This window comes from Salmo salar, chromosome 26, assembly GCF_965601325.2.
Source record: "Salmo salar chromosome 26, fSalSal1, whole genome shotgun sequence".
In the NCBI taxonomy this organism is placed as follows: Eukaryota; Metazoa; Chordata; class Actinopteri; order Salmoniformes; family Salmonidae; genus Salmo; species Salmo salar.
The window spans coordinates 10250973-10270939 of record NC_138316.1 but is presented as its reverse complement, the minus strand read 5'-3'; the positions used below and the strand labels follow the sequence as shown (position 1 = coordinate 10270939).

The window sequence follows — 19967 nt, the reverse complement described above, 5'->3', positions numbered from 1 at the left end:
CAGAACCTCCACTCTGTTGCTACAGGTAACGGATCAAGGTAGCACGGTCATGTCATGACGCCGCCCCGGTCTCAGTCACAGTGCCGGACAACTGTCCCCTGGGTGCATCGCTGGGGGACAAACGGACCCGTCCAAAACGATTACCTCCGCACTCCCTCTCATGACCATGCTGCCCCAAGGGCCTTGGCAGGGGGGGATGGCTCTTGTAGTGAACACTTGTCGGTGAGCTTTTACTCATGGAGCCTACATTGAAAAGGCTGAACTAAGCCATGCTTTGAAGTTTAAAATTGATGGACCAGATAGAACAGCTTCTACATGTAAATGTGCAAAAAGGCATACAAAAATGTATGACTTGGTATGCACTATGCATGGTTGATTGATTGATTTGATTTTTATTTGCCAGTTTATAAAAAACACATTATACACAGTACAATGGTTATTTTTATAATTATTGCAATATCTACCTACAGTATATCGTCAACCCCCCCTCACTCCCCCTCCCCCTCTACCCAGGCCTCGGTGGTATCTACTTGTTTGTGTGGTGAGTCATGCCAACCTACGCCAGCCTCCATCCCACTCTATACAGACCTGGGCCACCAAGTCTGCTCCTCTGTGTTCAAGGCCGCCTGTGCCGCTGTGAGTGACTCACTGTCTCTCTCCACTCCTTCCATTAAGAAGGTTATGGCCTAAAAACATATATTAGATCCTGGATACGCATTTCGTCAAATTGCAAACTGCAGGTGGAGAGGGGGCCTGGTTTATTGTTTCCATGACAACATATTTAGGTGAGATCACAGCATCGATCAGACATAGTGGGTTTCTGACAGACTCCGATCTCCAGTTAAAGAAGAATCGGAAGGTAAGAGCATTTGGAAGAGGATGTTGTTGTGGAACTTTGTAAAGACTGAAGATCCCAGAGTTACAGTACCTTCAGAAATGATTCATACCTCTTGACTTTTCCACATGTTGTTGTGTTACAGCCTGAATTCAGAATGGATTAAATAGATATTTTTCTTCTTCACCCATCTACACCCCATAATGTTAATGTGAATGCAGGTTTTTGTACTTTTTTGCAAATGTATTGGAAAGGAAATCAATAAGTACCTAATTTACATACTTTTTCACACCCTTGAGTCAATACTTTGTAGAAGCACCTTTTGACAGTGATTACAGCTGGGTATGTCTCTTAAGAGCTTTCCACACCTGGATTGTGTAACATTTGCTCATTATTCTTTAAAACATTCTCCAAGCTCTGTTAAATTGGTTGTTGATCATTTCTAGACAACCATTTTCAGGTATTGCCATAGATTTTCAAGTAGATTTGAAGTCAAAACTGTAACTCAGCCGCTCAGGAACATTCACTGCCTTCTTGGTAAGCAACTCTAGTGTAGATTTGGCCTTGTGTTTTAGGTTATTGTCCTGCTGAAAGGTGAATTCATCTCCCAGTGTGGTGGAAAGCAGACTGTAGCAAGTTTTCCTCTAGGATTTTGCCTGGATTAACTCCGTTCCGTTTCTTTTTTTATCCTGAATAACTCCCCAGTTCTTAACGATTACAAGCATACCCAAGACATTTCGGTTTTCATTTTTAATTCATTTGTAAAAAACAATCAAAAATAAATTACAACAGAATTCCACTTTGACATTATGGGGTAATATGTGTAGGCCAGTGAACAAAATCTCAATTTAATCAATTTTAAATTCAATCTGTAACACAACAAAATGTGGAAAAAGTCAAGTGCTGGGAATACTTTCTGAAGGCACTGTATAGAATCTTCTCTAAAAGTTGAATATGTCCCCTTTTCTAGAAACCTCTTTGTTGAGTAACTCTTTGAAGGAGATTGTGGGCATCACCTTGGGAGTCATAGGACGCATCTTCTCCATAGTAGCCTCTGCTTTGCCCATGTGTAGAGTGACTGCCTTCATCCCTCAGGTCATCCAGGAGGGCCTGTGGATGAGCTGATTGCTCATGGGACAGTAAGTTCTACGACTCCCTCCTTCCCCAGGACCTGCAGGCCGTCCTTAGCCATGACCATCATCGCCATCATCTTGGGTGTTCTGGGGGTGATGGTCTTCATCATCGGAGCCAAGTGCACCAATTGCATCAAAGAAGAACCATCAAAGGCCAAGTTGATGATATTAATCACTGGAATATTCTTCATCCTGGCTGGTATACTCATCATCCGTGTCTCCTGGACAGCTAGCTACACCACCCAGATGAGAAGTGTTCTCGATGAAAACTGGCTCGCTCTACTTCAGCTGGGGGGGGGGGGGGCAGCGTCCCTGCTCCTGATCGGAGGAGCTATACTGTCCAGCTTGTGCCCCTAGTGAGATTGGCATCATTGTGGTGGATTAGTCTCCCTAGTGTCCTGTGCCGTCTATTTAGTTGTTTCTTATGGACCCTCCCAGTGGGGTCATATGGGCTCTGATGATGATCACCTCCATCTCAACCGTCCTTTGATCTCTGGGATTGATTGGGGCCATCTTTGGTCCAAGTGCACCAACTGCGTCAAGGGTAACTGGTCCAGGGCCAAGGTGATGTTCATCATTGGGATATTCTTCATCCTGGCTTTACCACTGTCTTCGTGGTTGCCCATTACTTGATACCGAATATTCCCAAATATTCAGCTGGGTTTTTTGGGTCTTTTGGCTGAATTCAGTCAGTGCACCGTCTCCATACTCTGCAGCTGCATCTTCAAGAGGAACTACTAGCAGCTCTGTCCAGAGACTGTACTTTCTTGTAGTGAAAACCATAGAGATTCTCGAATTGTGATTCTATAATGTAATTCTATGATGAAAACAACCTCTATCCTATCTGTTCAATGTTGACCAATCTGAAATTACCAGATAAGTGTGTACTGTAAGCAACATTAGTGTTAATAATTTTTTCTTTCTTGCACCAACACTCGCACTTGTCTTTCCAGCAGTGACTTTGCTCATAATTCAGGAAAAATGTAATAAGTACAGTGCCTTGCGAAAGTATTCGGCCCCCTTGAACTTTTCGACCTTTTGCCACATTTCAGGCTTCAAACATAAAGATATAAAACTGTAAATTTTTGTGAAGAATCAACAACAAGTGGGACACAATTATGAAGTGGAACGAAATTTATTGGATATTTCAAACTTTTTTAACAAATAAAAAACTGAAAAATTGGGAGTGCAAAATTATTCAGCCCCTTTACTTTCAGTGCAGCAAACTCTCTCCAGAAGTTCAGTGAGGATCTCTGAATGATCCAATGTTGACCTAAATGACTAATGATGATAAATAGAATCCACCTGTGTGTAATCAAGTCTCCGTATAAATGCACCTGCTCTGTGATAGTCTCAGAGGTCCGTTTAAAGCGCAGAGAGCATCATGAAGAACAAGGAACACACCAGGCAGGTCCGAGATACTGTTGTGGAGAAGTTTAAAGCCGGATTTGGATACAAAAAGATTTCCCAAACTTTAAACATCCCAAGGAGCACTGTGCAAGCGATAATATTGAAATGGAAGGAGTATCAGACCACTGCAAATCTACGAATACCCGGCCGTCCCTCTAAACTTTCAGCTCATACAAGGAGAAGACTGATCAGAGATGCAGCCAAGAGGCCCATGATCACTCTGGATGAACTGCAGAGATCTACAGCTGAGGTGGGAGACTCTGTCCATAGGACAACAATCAGTCGTATACTGCACAAATCTGGCCTTTATGGAAGAGTGGCAAGAAGAAAGCCATTTCTTAAAGATATCCATAAAAAGTGTCGTTTAAAGTTTGCCACTAGCCACCTGGGAGACACACCAAACATGTGGAAGAAGGTGCTCTGGTCAGATGAAACCAAAATTGAACTTTTTGGCAACAATGCAAAAGGTTATGTTTGGTGTAAAAGCAACACAGCTCATCACCCTGAACACACCATCCCCACTGTCAAACATGGTGGTGGCAGCATCATGCTTTGGGCCTGCTTTTCTTCAGCAGGGGCAGGGAAGATGGTTAAAATTGATGGGAAGATGGATGGAGCCAAATACAGGACCATTCTGGAAGAAAACCTGATGGAGTCTGCAAAAGACCTGAGACTGGGACGTAGATTTGTCTTCCAACAAGACAATGATCCAAAACATAAAGCAAAATCTACAATGGAATGGTTCACAAATAAACATATCCAGGTGTTAGAATGTCCAAGTCAAAGTCCAGACCTGAATCCAATCGAGAATCTGTGGAAAGAACTGAAAACTGCTGTTCACAAACGCTCTCCATCCAACCTCACTGAGCTCGAGCTGTTTTGCAAGGAGGAATGGGCAAAAATGTCAGTCTCTCGATGTGCAAAACTGATAGAGACATACCCCAAGCGACTTACAGCTGTAATCGCAGCAAAAGGTGGTGCTACAAAGTATTAACTTAAGGGGGCTGAATAATTTTGCACGGCCAATTTTTCAGTTTTTTATTTGTTAAAAAAGTTTGAAATATCCAATAAATTTCGTTCCACTTCAAAATTGTGTCCCACTTGTTGTTGATTCTTCACAAAAAAATACAGTTTTATATCTTTATGTTTGAAGCCTGAAATGTGGCAAAAGGTCGAAAAATTCAAGGGGGCCGAATACTTTCGCAAGGCACTGTAGCTATGATATGTGATCTCACCTTGCTACCATAAAGGACAATTCTGCCACTTTTCAACCTTGTATTCATTATCTCCAGCACCCCAATGGTGGAACAAGCTCCCTCACGACGCTAGGACAGCAGTCAATCACCACCTTCCGGAGACACCTGAAACCCCACCTCTTTAAGGAATACCTGGGATAGGATAAAGTAATCCTTCTACCCCCCCCCCCCCCCCAAAAAAAAGATATAGATGTACTATTGTAAAGTGGTTGTTCCACTGGATATCATAAGGTGAATGCACCAATTTGTAAGTCGCTCTGGATAAGAGTGTCTGCTAAATGACGTAAATGTAAATACCAGTGTCTACATATGTGAAAACGGTGCGTTTCTATGATCTGTGGTTAAAAAGATATGAAGAAAAGTCCTAAAAAATGCTTCTCTGTTACATGACAGGTTAGGATTAAATGTTTTTTAAAAAACGGGGATTTTCAAAACCTGCAACAAGTTTCTAGCCAGAGGGAGGGTATTTTTTTGCTCCCCACAACACCATGTCATCGGGTAGAACTTTTTAAATGTATATATTTTTTGCTACAAAATGTAGAAATGCGAAGGTTTTCACATGTGTAGACAATGGTATTGTGCTGGAGTAATAAAAATGAGGTTGAAAAGTGGTGGCGTTTCCCTTTAAAGATGAATGCACTAACTTTAAGTCGCTCTCGATAAGTGTTTGCTATATGACTAAAATGCTGTTTATTTCCCTATTCTCACTTAAAATAAAAGTCCCCATCCTGAATATTGCACCGCTACCATCTTGCCTTGCTTCCTCACTGAAACCACCACTACAAGAGTACACCATAACAAAACTTCCTTCTTTGACATTTGTGTTTCTTCCTGTGTGAGAACACAAGACACCTGGATATCTCTTTATCATTTTGTTATATCTTATGACTTATATTAGTGACAGTATCTTCCTAGCTTCTCCTTATTTAGCACAGTGCACACCCCACCACAGCATTTGCAGGTGTCAGCTTCACAAGTCTCTCACCAAAGGTTACAGGAAGAGAGCTTGCAATAGGACATGAAACGATCACTTTTGATTTCCAGTAAATGAACTCAATACAGCGTAGTAATGTGTTCCTCCATTCGCCCACAGTGCAGCCGAGCCGTGTTTTGATATGGAGAAGGTGTCTCAGTTCAGCTGTCTGTGGCCTTGTGCTCTTAACAGTGTCAGGGCTGCCAGGGCTGCAGTCTGAGTGTGCGTGTGGTCAGCCCACACGGCGCAACACTGTTGCGCGGTCTTAGTCATCAGCCGTAACAGCTCTGGTCACACAGAGCAGGCGTATGAGACTGCAGAGTGTCAGTTTACCGGCGCTGAGACATGAGTTGGTTAGTGATATTTGTGGTTAGTCATCCCTGCATAGCACAGATGTGCAATATCGGTAATAAGACACCAATGGCTCAACTTCAGAACGTAGTGTTCTCCTAAGCCAATACACAGCCACACAAACAGTGAAATCCCATATCCCCCTTTTTTATCTCTCCCTCTCTATCCTTGCCTATGGGTAGATCTCTCTCTTTTTGTCCCTCAGCTCTAGTGGTGTGGCCATAGAACCAGAACTGTGGACAATGCCTCTGTAAGGGGTGCCAGCCCATGCCCTCTGTCGAACCCGAGGGGAGTCAGGGGAGGCACTGCAGGAGAGCAACGTGGAGGCCAGGATGGCAGGAGTGTGTGTGTGTGTGTGAGATCTTGCTCTCTGTGGCCGATGTGAGCAAAACGTTTGAAACAGGTTAACGATCTGACGAAATAACAGGGCGCGTTCTCAAAGCATGCGCAGACCAGCTGGCAAGTGTCTAAACAGCTACCCAATCCGTAGACTGTTCACTCTGCTACCATCCGGATAATGGTCCCGGAGCATCGGATCTCAGACTAACAGGCTCCTTGACAGCGTCTGCCCCCAAACCATAAGACTGCTATATAGCCAGACTAAATAGTCAATTAATGGTACCCTAACTATCTTCCACTATGCACATTTACTAGACAATATATAAACATCAGGACCCTGTCTTTCAAAGATAATTTGTAAAAATCCAAATAACTTCATAGCTCTTCATTGTAAAGGGTTTAAACACTGTTTCCCATGCTTGTTCAATGAACCATAAACAATTAATGAACATGCACCTGTGGAACGGTCGTTAAGACACTAACAGCTTACAGATGGTAGGCAATTAAGGTCACAGTTATGAAAACTTAGGACACTAAAGAGGCCTTTCTACTGACTCTGAAAAACACCAAAATAAAGATGCCCAGGGTCCCTGATCATCTGCGTGAACGTGCCTTAGGCATGCTGCAAGGAGGCATGAGGACTGCAGATGTGGCCAGGGCAATGCATTGCAATGTCCGTACTGTGAGATGTGCCCTCCATCAGCGCTACAGGGAGACAGGACGGACAGCTGATGGTCCTTGCAGTGGCAGCCACGTGTAACAACACCTGCACATGATCGGTACATCCGAACATCACACCTGCGGGACAGGTACAGGATGGCAACAACAACTGCCCGAGTTACACCAGGAACGCACAATCCCTCCATCAGTGCTCAGACTGTCCGCAATAGGCTGAGAGAGGCTGGACTGAGGGCTTGTAGACCTGTTGTAAGGCAGGTCCTCACCAGACATCACCGGCAACAACGTCGCCTATGGGCACAAACCCACCATCGCTGGACCAGAAAGGACTGGCAAAAAGTGCTCTTCACTGACGAGTTGTGGTTTTGTCTCACCAGGGGTGATGGTCGGATTCGCGCATATCGTCGAAAGAATGAGTGTTACACTGAGGCCTGTACTCTGGAGCGGGATCAATTTGGAGGTGGAGGGTCCGTCATGGTCTGGGGCGGTGTGTCACAGCATCATCGGACTGAGCTTGTTGACATTGCAGGCAATCTCAACGCTGTGCGTTACAGGGAAGACATCCTCCCTCATGTGGTACCCTTCCTGCAGGCTCATCCTCACATGACCCTCCAGCATGACAATGCCACCAGCCATACTGCTCGTTCTGTGTGTGATTTCCTGCAAGACAGGAATGTCAGTGTTCTGCCATGGCCAGCGACAAGCCCAGATCTCAATCCCATTGAGCACGTCTGGGACCTGTTGGATCGGAGGATGAGGGCTAGGGCCATTCCCCCCAGAAATATCCGGGAACTTGCAGTTACCTTGGTGGAAGACTGTGGTAACATCTCACAGCAAGAACTGCCAAATCTGGTGCAGTCCATGAGGAGGAGATGCACTGCAGTACTTAATGCAGCTGGTGGCCACACCAGATACTGACTGTTACTTTTGATTTTGACCCCCCCCCCCCCTTTTTTCAGGGACACATTATTCAATTTCTGTTAGTCACATGTCTGTGGAAGTTGTTCAGTTTATGTCTGTTGTTGAATCTTGGTATGTTCATACAAATATTTACACATGTTAAGTTTGCTGAAAATAAACGCAGTTGACAGTAAGAGGACGTTTCTTTTTTTGCTGAGTTTATATTCACACTCACTCTCACACAAAACCACATTAACACTCCCACACAAAACCACATACACTACATACGCGCACACACACACACACACACACACACACACGTAACACACACACATGCATACCGACACACACACACACACACACACGCGTACACTCACACCCACACCTTTACACTCTTTATTTTTATCTATCCTGATGCCTAGTCACATTACCCGACCTTCATGTGTATATACACAGTATCTACCTCAAATACCTCGTACCTCTGCACATTGATCTGGTACTGTTACTCCCTGTATATAGCTACATTCTTGTGTATTTTGTTTTATTCCTCCTGTGTTACTATTTTAAACTGCACTTCACGGTAATGTCTACACCAGTTGTATTCGGCGCATGTGACAAATAAAATGTGATTTGATGTGTGTTTGTCAGATACAACCTTGCCTGTGGGCCAGTTAGGGGGACACGGGACACTCCAACGTGGAGAGAAAGCATCTGTGTAGCATTAAAGTCACGTGGCACGCAACTCCTTTTTAGAGACGTTTTTATTTATTTTAATACATGTGCAACACTGGGACATTAATATCACTGAACAGACAGTACTTGCCAAAGCTAGACCTCAAAAAACAGGGCGGCAGCGTAGCCTAGTGGTTAGAGCGTTGGACTAGTAACCGAAAGGTTGCAAGTTCGAATCCCCGAGCTGACAAGGTACAAATCTGTCGTTCTGCCCCTGAACAAGGCAGGCACTGTTCCTAGGCCATCATTGAAAATAAGAGTTTGTTCTTAACTGACTTGCCTAGTTAAGTAAAAAAAAAAAACATGTTGGTTTGATTTTGCAATGTTGGTCAGTAATTTGGTTCTGATGGGCATAGCATTGTTATTATCTCTGACATCACTGTGGATTTGAGCAAGTGCATTAGAGAGATTAAATGCATTTGAATTGAATCCCTTTTTGACAGCATCTCTTTTGATTTTAAACAAAACTTTCCATACATGTTTGCCCATGGAAAAAGTTGTCAGAAAGTGACTTTTTGGACCTGAATGCCAAAACATTCAGGAGATAAAGGTTCTCAAATTTCAACCATTTTGCACTCATGAGACATCCATGTCTTCATCACTGGAAAAGATAAACGGTTGAGTTCAATATCATTAAAACGGTTACAAACAGTGTTGCCAAACTATTTAATTATTTATTGATTATTATTATTTTTTAATAAATATGGTAAGTGTTAAAGGTTTAAAAATATCTTAACACGTAAACTCCTATTTTTCTTTGTATATGTTGTAAGTTAGATACTATTTCACATCATCCGAGGTTTTCGTGTTGTACCCTCCATTGGTTGAAACATTTCATGGTCTTGAATACGGTGTGGGTGCATTTCAATCATAGGTCAATTCTTTGAATTCTATCGATTCAGACAACAGCAATTTAGCTGGTACACCATTTGAAATTTTAATTGAATTGAAATTGTAACTTCTAATTACTAACACAAAGATGACCGCCGGTCCACCCACTGTTGAATGTCAACTTTAATGGTCATGTCTATTCTATTATCTATATTTCTATGATTTCAATATGTTTCCTATGGAGGATTGACAGTATATTTTAAAACATCTCTTGGTGGTACCATTTGTATAGGGGAAAGGATTTTATGGAAAGGTTATGGACCAGGCAAGGCTTCTGATCTGATCCTGGACCAAAGGGTCACTGGTCCAGTCTGGTGGGAACATTTGAAAGTTGAAATTTTTATTGCATTCCCATTTTAGTACATTTATCAGCCAAAACATGACACCCACACTGTATTCAAGAGCATGTGGTGTCTCAACCAGTGGCAGGCACAACACAAAAACCTAAGATGATGTAAAACAGGGTCTAAGCTACAACATACAGTACCAGTCGAAAGTTTGGACAACTACTCATTCCAGGGTTTTTCTTTTATTTTGACTATTTTTTACATTGTAGAATAATAGTGAAGAAATCAAAACTATGAAATAACACAAATGGAATCATGTAGTAACCAAAAAAGAGTTAAACAAATCAAAATATATTTGAGATTCTTCAAAGTAGCCACCCTTTGCCTTGATGACAGTAAAAATAAAGAAAAACCCTTGAATGAGTAGGTGTCCAAACTTTTGACTGGTACGGTATGTGAATATGAAGAAAAAAAATCTGAATTCATGATTTTTTTTTTTTCTCTCCAGAAATTATAAAATAGTTTGACAAGCCTGTTTGTAAGCTTTTAAATGAAATCATTATCAACCGTTTCTCTTTTCCAGTGATGAAGACATGCTTGTCTCACGGTATGGTGGGGTATGCAAAATAGGTCCGTTTTGAGCACCTTTATCTCTTGAGCACTTCTACAATTGGCAACTACTGTATATATGGAAGGATTCGTTCAGATCAAATGGAGAGAGAATTTAAATGGATTTACCCTAGAGAATGACTAACCTTGACGCAACCAGCTAATACGGTTTTTTTAAAGAGCCGCAGAACACGCCAGTCGTTACGTATGTTTTTCTGTTGCTCATTTGATTTTAGTCTTGGAGGTGTGTTTCCTGACCGATTCCGCGTTTGGTAAAATGATGTTTGTCCCACATGAGACACTGTAGACGCTCTAGCCTATTTCACTTCTTCAAAATCCCCAGAATGAATCTAAGATATCTGTAATTACGTTTTCCCGGGGATGTTTTAGTTGCGCAATTTTACATCAAACTAAGGTGTTTGGTGCAGTATTTCTCCAGATTTTATTTTTGTGATGCCTTGTCTTTATGTAAACAAAGTCATAATTGCTGGGCAGGTTTGTCTCACTGTCATAGTTATTGGATAGAGGGCAATCACCGCGGCTGTTCTCCCCATGTTAGTGGGCAAATGGACATTATCAAATCAAAACCCAACCTTCGTTTACCTGTTGTGACGCACGGATGTTCCAAACTCAGTTTTAGATGAGGCTGACTTTATGACCGAAATTATCCTATTTACACTTTGTAATCAATTTTGACGCTAGAATAACTGTTTCTAACTCATATCGATACCACACAAGCTGTTTTCAAAGGTATTCGTTGCTTTTTAAAGGCAGTCGCTCTTTAAAGCTAAATTAAATCCTGCGGTTGTGTGTTAGTGTGTGTGTGTGTGTGTGTGTGTGTGTGTCTGTGCATTCAGTTTACGTATGTATGAGAGAGCATGAACACTCAAGTAAACGGCTCATCAAGGAAGTGTGCTCTATTACCAGAGTTATTTTAGTGTAACCGTTCACCCCCACCCCCCACCCCCCGCCCGACACTCCCCCTCCAACAAGTCTGCCTGGCTGTGACACACATTCTCCCTCCACATGAACCGCTCTGTTGTCGCTCACTCTCTTTCTCTCTCTCTCTCTCTCTTTTTTCTCTTTCCCTCTCGCTCCGTCACACATGGACTAAAAGTTAGACAAACTGGGGAAAGGCGTGGATGGTTGTTTTACCTGCTTCTGTCAGGTTGTATTTTGAATCATGACTATTTCATTGACTTGTATGCTGTGGTCTTGCCAAATATTATGTTGTTATTGCTTGTACTATTTCTGATGCAGTACTGTATCTTTTTGCCCCTTGAGGGCTTCTGTTGGTTGTGTATACTGTGGATATAGTGTGGCAGCTAATCTGCTGTTTGATTTTTCACACGAGGCGATATGCTGCCAGAGAAGTGTTTTTGTTGATGGAACAGAGGCATTGCGGTGGCAAAAAATAAGTGTTTGAACTAATGATAATGCTGTCTGATTGTGCTCTTTGGAAGGGTGTCACTCACTCACTCTGTCACTCTTGAATGTTTTGGGAGGTTCTCTACAATACACAGTGATTAATGTGTATTTTCTGAGAACAGCATTGGAAATACTGCCAGAGTAGGAACAACTGTTCCGCTGTGCCTTTTTTCTTTGTGAGTTGTAGTTGAGAAGACGTGTACAGACCTGTTATTCTATATTTGAAAAAGGGCATACTAAAATTTCTTAGTTTACTCATAATGAAATGACACTGTACTCGAGGAAAAATGCATTCGGCTGTCATATAAGTGGTTATCTAGTGTTTTCTATTCATGTGGTTTGTTTTCAACTGTACACCCTGTCAAGACAGAGGGGTTTTGTGCATTACACAAACCATATATGTTTTTCATTAAGTGAGTTCCAGAAAATTGACCAACTGTAAAATTGGTTGCCAACCATTTGCAGTCAAAGAAAACAAACTATATCTGGTTGTGCTGTGCTGAAGTAGATCTTGCTTTCTCTGGAGAGGGACAGTATTAGGCGAGAGATCTGTTGTACCTTTTCCCAGGAGCCCCTAGCAGTTTGGCTGTGTAGGGTGCGATGACAGACAAACAGACAGACAGAGACAACCTTGGACTTGGAGTGACATTGTTTTCCTCACGCTGACTGATCAGCAGACCAGGGGGCCCAATGTCAGGCAACAGTTGTACCTCGTGATACTCATTTTAGGGTTACGCCATAAGGTATGTGAATAAGAGTGTAATATATGCTACCCTAGAACAGTTGTAGAGTAGTGTACACAACATTGGGGAAATGTGTTGAAAAAAAGAGTATTGTAAAAGAGAAATAACTTGCTGATAGGTTACAATCGAATTACAACTATGGTAATCATGTGGAAAATGTAAATGACTCAATGTTCTCTTGACTAATTGTGCGTTTGTATGGGCATGGAGCAAGGTGGGAAAGACCCAGTGTTTTAGAACTGCATCCCACAGTAGTTGTTAAAGAGTAGAGTCAGTGTAATGAGCATAGCCATGATGTCGTCAAGTATGCAGATACATAGGAAAACATCAATATACAGTACCGGTCAAAAGTTTGGACACACAGTACTCATTCCAGGGTTTTTCTTTATTTTTTACTATTTTCCAAATTGTAGAATAATATTGAAGACATCAAAACTATGAAATAGCACATATGGAATCATGTAGTAACCAAAAAAGTGTTAATCAAATCAACATATATTTTACTTCATTTTATTTCATAACTTTAACCTCTTGGGGCTAGGTGGGACGCTAGCGTGCCACCCGTGGTGCACTCCATCAACAGCAGGTGCATTTCAAGAGCGGCAAATTTGAATCCAAATAAATGTCAAAATTCAAATTTTTCAAAAATACAACTATGTTACACCATTTCAAAGATAAACATCTCCTTAATCTAACCACGTTTTACGATTTCAAAAAGGTTTTACGGCGAAAGCATAAATTTAGAGTATGTTAGGACAGTACATTTACAAGAGTTGTGTGTAATGTTTTGTCAAGTCAAAGACAGGGTCACCAAAACCATAAAACCAGCTAAAATGATGCACTAACCTTTTACAATCTCCATCAGATGACACTCCTAGGACATTATGTTAGACAATGCATGCATTTTTAGTTCTATCAAGTTCATTTTTATATCCAAAAACAGCGTTTTACTATGGCATTGATGTTGAGGAAATCGTTTCCCTCCAATAACCGGCAGTCAAGTCAGCGTCACAAATTAAATAATTAAAATTAGAAAACATTGTTAAAATATTATATTGTCATTTAAAGAATTATAGATTTACATCTCTTGAACGCAATCAACTTGCCAGATTTAAAAATAACCTTACTGGGAAATCACACTTTGCAATAATCTGAGCACTGCGCCCAGAAATATACGCGTTGCGATACAGACTAGACGTCATGTTGGGGAGATCTAAAATCGAAAATACTATGTAAATAATCCATTACCTTTGATTCTCTTCATCAGATGTCACTTCCAGGTATCACAGGTCCATAACGAATGTAGTTTTGTTCAAAAAAGCTCATCATTTATGTCCAAAAATCTCCGTCTCGTTAGCACATGATGTAAGCCAGCCGGACTTCTCGTCATGAACGAGGGGAAAAAATATATTTCCGTTCGTTCAAACATGTCAAACGTTGTATAGCATAAATCATTAGGGCCTTTTTTAACCAGAACATGAATAATATTCAAGGTGGACGAATGCATACTCTTTCATAACGTATTGGAACGAGGGTACCCAACATGAAGTAGCGCGCCAGGTGTCTAATGGGACATCACCGTTCCATGGCTCTTGTTCGGTCAGATCTCCCTCCAGAAGACTCAAAACACTTTGTAAAGGCTGGTGACATCTAGTGGAAGCAATAGGAAGTGCCAAAATATTCCTAAACCCCTGTGTTTTTCAATTGGATAGGTTTAAAGTCAATACAACACATCAGGTATCCACTTCCTGTCAGAAAATGTCTCAGGGTTTTGCCTGCCAAATGAGTTCTGTTATACTCACAGACACCATTCAAACAGTTTTGGAAACTTTAGAGTGTTTTCTATCCATATATAATAAGTATATGCATATTCTAGTTACTGGGTAGGATTAGTAACCAGATTAAATCGGGTACATTTTTTTTATCCAGACGTGCAAATGCTGCCCCCTAGACCCAACAGGTTAAGACATGAAGGTCAGTCAATCCAGAAAACTTTGAAAGTTTCTTCAAGTGCAGTTGCAAAAACCATCGAGCGCTATGATGAAGCTGGCTCTCATGAGGACCGCCACATTAATGGAAGACCCAGAGTTACCTCGGCTGCAGAGCATAAGTTCATTAGAGTTACCAGCCTCAGATTGCAGCCCAAATAAATGCTTCACAGAGTTCAAGTAACAGACACATCTCAACATAAACTGTTCAGAGGAGACTGCTTGAATCAGACCATGGTCGAAATGCTGCAAAGAAACCACTACTAAAGGACACCAATAAGAGGAAGAGACTTGCTTGGGCCAAGAAACACGAGCAATGGCTATTAGACCGGTAGAAATCTGTCCTTTGGTCTGATGAATCCAAATTTGAGATTTTTGATTCCAACGGCCGTATCTTTGTGAGACGCAGAGTAGGTGTACGGATGATCTCCGCATGTGTGGTTCCCACCGTGAAGCATGGAGGAGGAGGTGTAATGGTGCGGGGTATGCTTTGCTGATGACACTATCAGTGATGTATTTAGAATTCAAGTCACACTTAACCAGCATGGCTACCACAGCATTCTGCAATGATATCCCATCTGGTTTGCTCTTATCAATATAATTTGTTTTTGAACAGGACAATGACCCACAACACACTTCCAGGTTGTGTAAGGGCTATTTGAACAAGAAGGAGAGTGGTGGAGTGCTGCATCAGATAACCTGGCCTCCACAATCACCCGATCTCAACCCAATTGAGATGGTTTGGAATGAGTTGACCGCAGAGTGAAGAAAAAGCAGCCAACAAGTGCTCAGCACATGTGGAAACTCCTTCAAGACTGTTGGAAAAGCATTTCTCATGAAGCTGGTTGAAAGAATTCAAAGAGTGTGCAAAGCTGTCATCAAGGCAAAGGGTGGCTACTTTGAAGAATCTAAAATTCAAAAGGCACTCGCACATCTGAGCAATCTTTTTTTGCAGGTGCATGGCAACAGTTGAACAAGATGAAGGAAAAAGGAAACCGCACACTGCTCTTGATAGTATCACTGATCTTTAATAAGCTTACGTACTTTGAAGAATCTAAAATATAACATGTATTTTGATTTGTTTAACACTTTTTTGGTAACTACATGATTCCATATGTGTTAGTTCATAGTTTTGATGTCTTCACTATTATTCTACAATGTAGAAAATAGTAAAAAAAAAAAAAAAAAGGAAAACCCTTGAATGAGTAGCTGTGACAACTTTTGACTGGTACAGTATAAATGCACAAATCAGGACATGTACATAGTGAACGCATACACCTTGTAAATATGAAAATAGAATACAGTATTTCAGAACGTGACCTACCGCTTGCATAACAATATCAGGCTGGGAAGAATTGATGTTCGCAATCTCCCCCATCTGCAAGCATGACCAATGGCATAACACCTTATTGATGTGTAAATTTAACCAACCAATAGGAATGCCTTAACATCAGATAAATACACTGAGTGTACATATCATTAGGAACACCTCCCTAATTGCACCCCTTTTTACCCTCAGAACAGCCTCAATTCGTCAGGGCATGGGACTACAAGGGGCCAAAAGTGTTCCACAGGGATGCTGGCCCATGTTGACTCCAAGCTTCCCACAGTTGTGTCAAGTTGGCTGGATGTCCGTTGGGTGGTGGGTCATTCTTGATACACAGGAAACTGTTGAGCGAGGAAAAACACAGCAGCATTGCAGTTCTTGACACACTCAAACCGGTGTGCCTGGCACCTATTACCAAACCCCGTTCAAAGGCACTTAAATATTTTGTCTTGCCCATTCACCCTCTGAATGGCACACATACACAATCCATGTCTCAATTGTCTCAAGGCTTAAAAACCCTACTCCAACTTGTCTCCTCCCCTTCATCTACACTGATTGAAGTCAATTTAACAAGTGACATCAGTAAGGGATCATAGCGTTCACCTGGTCAGTCTGTGTTATGGAAAGAGCCGGTGTTCCTAGTGTTTTGTACACCCGGTGTATAGGCATACTGACTGACTATTGAACTAGAGAGAGGGGGATAACAACAACCATCACCATCACTGATACTGCTGTTGTAGTGCCAACTCCTGCCTTGAGCCATTGATCAGGGTGACCTGTGTTGTCCTGTGCTGAGTGACACCACAGTATAGGGGAAAGGATTATGGACCAGGCCAGGCTTCTGATCTGATCCTGGACCAAAGGGTCACTGGTTCAGTCTGTCCCCCCATTCTGTCCAGTCTGTGAGAAACCTCAGTTGCCCTCTACTACAGATGAGCAGTTGAATTTTCCCTCCATAAATTACAGTAGCCTGTGTTATTCGCCATGCTAGCTATGTTGACATGGCTGTGGAAATGGTGTGCTCTCTGAGCTCCCATCAGGCTGTGCCAACTAGCCAGGCTGTTCCAGTGCCTCTCTCCCTGTAGTGTTGTGCTGAAGCTCAATGAATGGATGTTTATGTTAAGGGAGGGAGAGAGGAGACAGACCTATATAGGGATGGAGAGGAGACATGTAGTGCACAGAGCTCTATGTTTGTGAAATCAGCCCACGATGCATCATTTTTGCAATCTGTGAATTATTCCACTCCATATTTGTTAACAGACCTTCAGGCAACATTTCAGTTCACTGCACATCCATTATATAAGAGTAGCTTAGTTATTTGACACTGTCCTAGAGGACGACCTAGCCTGGGAGAGTTAACGCAGTCTACATTAGGCCTTTTTTCCCCAGAGGCTTTCTAGGACACGTCCAAGTCTCCCTCTCCACAGGGGGATTCATCATCAAGACAAGTGCCTTCAGAGGATCTAAAGGAGATGTATCCACAGACGTGCCAAGATGGTGACATTTACCTTTTTTGATTACAGTGGAAGGAAAAGTATAAATTGATGGTCGTGCTGTGACCTCCATTATCCTCATATAACATTGGAGTGTTTACCAAACCGAGAGCAGCAGCATTAAGGGTTCATTCTTGACAGCCGCTATTATCACGCACTATGCGATTCTGGAGGACAAGAGCTCCACGGCTATTTATTCCTACTGACCTTTTTGTATGTTTTACATGTAAATATTTAATTAAATAGGCTAGTTATGATGATATTTTCCAGTGGTGGTATTTGCTGGCTGTAACCCCACCTCACTTTTCTTTTCCCATGGAGGATCCAACCGAATAACAGCTCAACTACTTTTCTCTGCTGTCGCATCAACTTCTCCTCCGCAGAAAGGAAAGTCAATAATCTACTAATTACTAAGAGTAAGACATTCTGACTCAACGTTGGGCTCACAGCGGAGTTACTTCATTTGCAGGTTGAATAGGTTTTTTTTTTCTTCTGTCAAACAGTGCCTTATTAAGGCTGGGCTCGAGGCCTAAGGTCCCTAACTCCGAATGGAAACAAAAACAGTCCTCTGTTTCTCAGGTCCACTGGTAAACGCACTGGTAACCTAATTTCTTTTTACTGACACTCCCTCTCGACTCCATTCTCTCACGCCATACTGTCAACATGGCTCAGGCTCACACTGAGCACAGCTCGCGTACTACACTGTACTGCTGCTTTGCAGGGACATTTTGAAAGCTACCATGTGAGAGTGACTTTTCAAAATTGTGACCATGTTACTGCAACTTTGGTTAATCCGTTTTGCGACATATTGAAACGTTCGAAAGGAGCCTCTTCATGGAAACAAAATATACTTTTTTCATTTTTTTTCATAAACATTTCAGTGCCTATATGTACTTAGGATACATACGGTTCACCTTTACCCTACTTCTATCTGAGGGTACCTTGAATGGATTATTGTACATTTTGTTTGTTAACGATTTGGTGATTAACTCCTGCATTTGCGGAACCTTAATGGGACAACTAATCACTTTCACCTGCTTTGGGTGAAAGGGTAAATCCTAAGGCTATAGGCATGTGCAATTTATCACAGCAGCAGGCTTATCAAGACCCTTTCAAATCTCCCTGTTGAAATCACATCGCTCTACTGAGGGTCATAACAACGCCAAAGCATTTACAGTACAACAGTAGATGTGATTACACAGGTAGTCCCCCTAGATACAGCTTGGTTTGAGGCATGATGCTTTGCTAGAATCCGGTACTGTCGATCTCATTTACCTTCGCCCCTGTGGTATTAATGCATTTAACAGACCAGGATGTCCAGATCGATCAGCGGCCCGGGGCAGTGGGTGCACACACTTGGCCTGATGCCCATCCCTAACCCAGGCACATTGACCTGGATGATGGCTCCATGACACCGCCCTCATTGGAGCACGCCTCCGTAATCTAGGGGAACAGGTTGCCGTGGTTACCCAGCTCGGACTGGGTTGATAAGCTGCTGGGTTTATGCCTCAACCCAGCAGGCATGGAGAGCTTACCCTCCTGTAGGTTGACACTCCAACCCTAGTTGTAACTAACTTGATTCCGCTTCACAACCAGCTAATTATTAGAAATCAGGTGTGCTATATTAGGGTTGGAGTGAAAACCTACAGGACGGTAGCACTCCAGCAGAGGGTTGGAGAGCCCTGGTCTGTGGTCTATGAGGGAGAAGTCTTTCTGTCTCTCTCTTTCTCTCCCCACCCGTTCTCTCTCACTGCTGCACACACACACACTCTCTTCCTCTCTATCTGTGAGACATAGCAGGAGGTAGTCTCTTGACTCTTATCTGTGATGTGTACGTGTGGAGCCTGGCGGGAGGCAGCAGCAGTGAGAGAGCAGCCAGGAGGATATAAACAGAGGGGGTGCTATAAATAGCCCAGTACTCTTCCTGTCCCACATCATATACACTACATGATCGTCGAACATCTCATTCCAAAATCATGGGCATTAATATGGAGTTGGTCCCCCCTTTGCTGCTATAACAGCCTCCACTCTTCTGGTCAGGCTTTCCACTAGATGTTGGAACATTGCTGCGGGGACTTGCTTTCATTCAGCCACAAGCATTAGTGACGTCGGGCACTGATGTGGGCGATTAGAACTGGCTCGCAGTAGGCATTCCAATTAATCCCAAAGGTGTTTGATGGGGTTGAGGTAAGGGCTCTGTGCAGGCCAGTCAAGTTCTTCCACACCAATATCGACAAACCATTTCTGTATGGACCTCGCTTTGTGCACAGAGGCATTGTCATGCTGAAACAAGGAAATGGCCTTCCCCAAACTGTTGTTCCAAAGTTGGAAGCACAGTATCGTCTAAAATGTCATTGTATGCTGTAGCATTAAGATTTCCCTTCACTGGAACTAAGGGGCCTAGCCTGAACCATGAAAAACAGCCCCAGACCATTATTCCTCCTCCACGAAACTTTACAGTTGGCACTATGCATTCGTGCAGGTAGTGTTCTCCTGGCATCTGCCAAACCCAGATTCGTCCGTCAGACTGCCAGATGGTGAAGTGGGATTCATCACTCCAGAGAATGCGTTTCCACTGCTACAGAGTCCAATGG

General features: G+C 42.5%; 1 protein-coding gene across 14 annotated transcripts in view; it reads left to right on the top strand.

Moving 5' to 3' along the window:
• LOC106587110 (diacylglycerol kinase zeta) overlaps window positions 1–19967 on the top strand; it is a 130412-nt gene that overhangs the window by 50519 nt on the left and 59926 nt on the right. For 6 of the 14 annotated variants that reach the window (XM_014175116.3, XM_014175115.3, XM_014175112.3 and 3 more), the window contains exon 1: window positions 11427–11562. The exons of the other annotated variants lie outside the window; for them this stretch is intronic. The gene's annotated coding sequence lies outside the window, so the exon portion shown is untranslated. Of the gene's footprint in view, window positions 1–11426; window positions 11563–19967 lie in introns of those variants that run through there. 14 annotated transcript variants of the gene reach the window in all.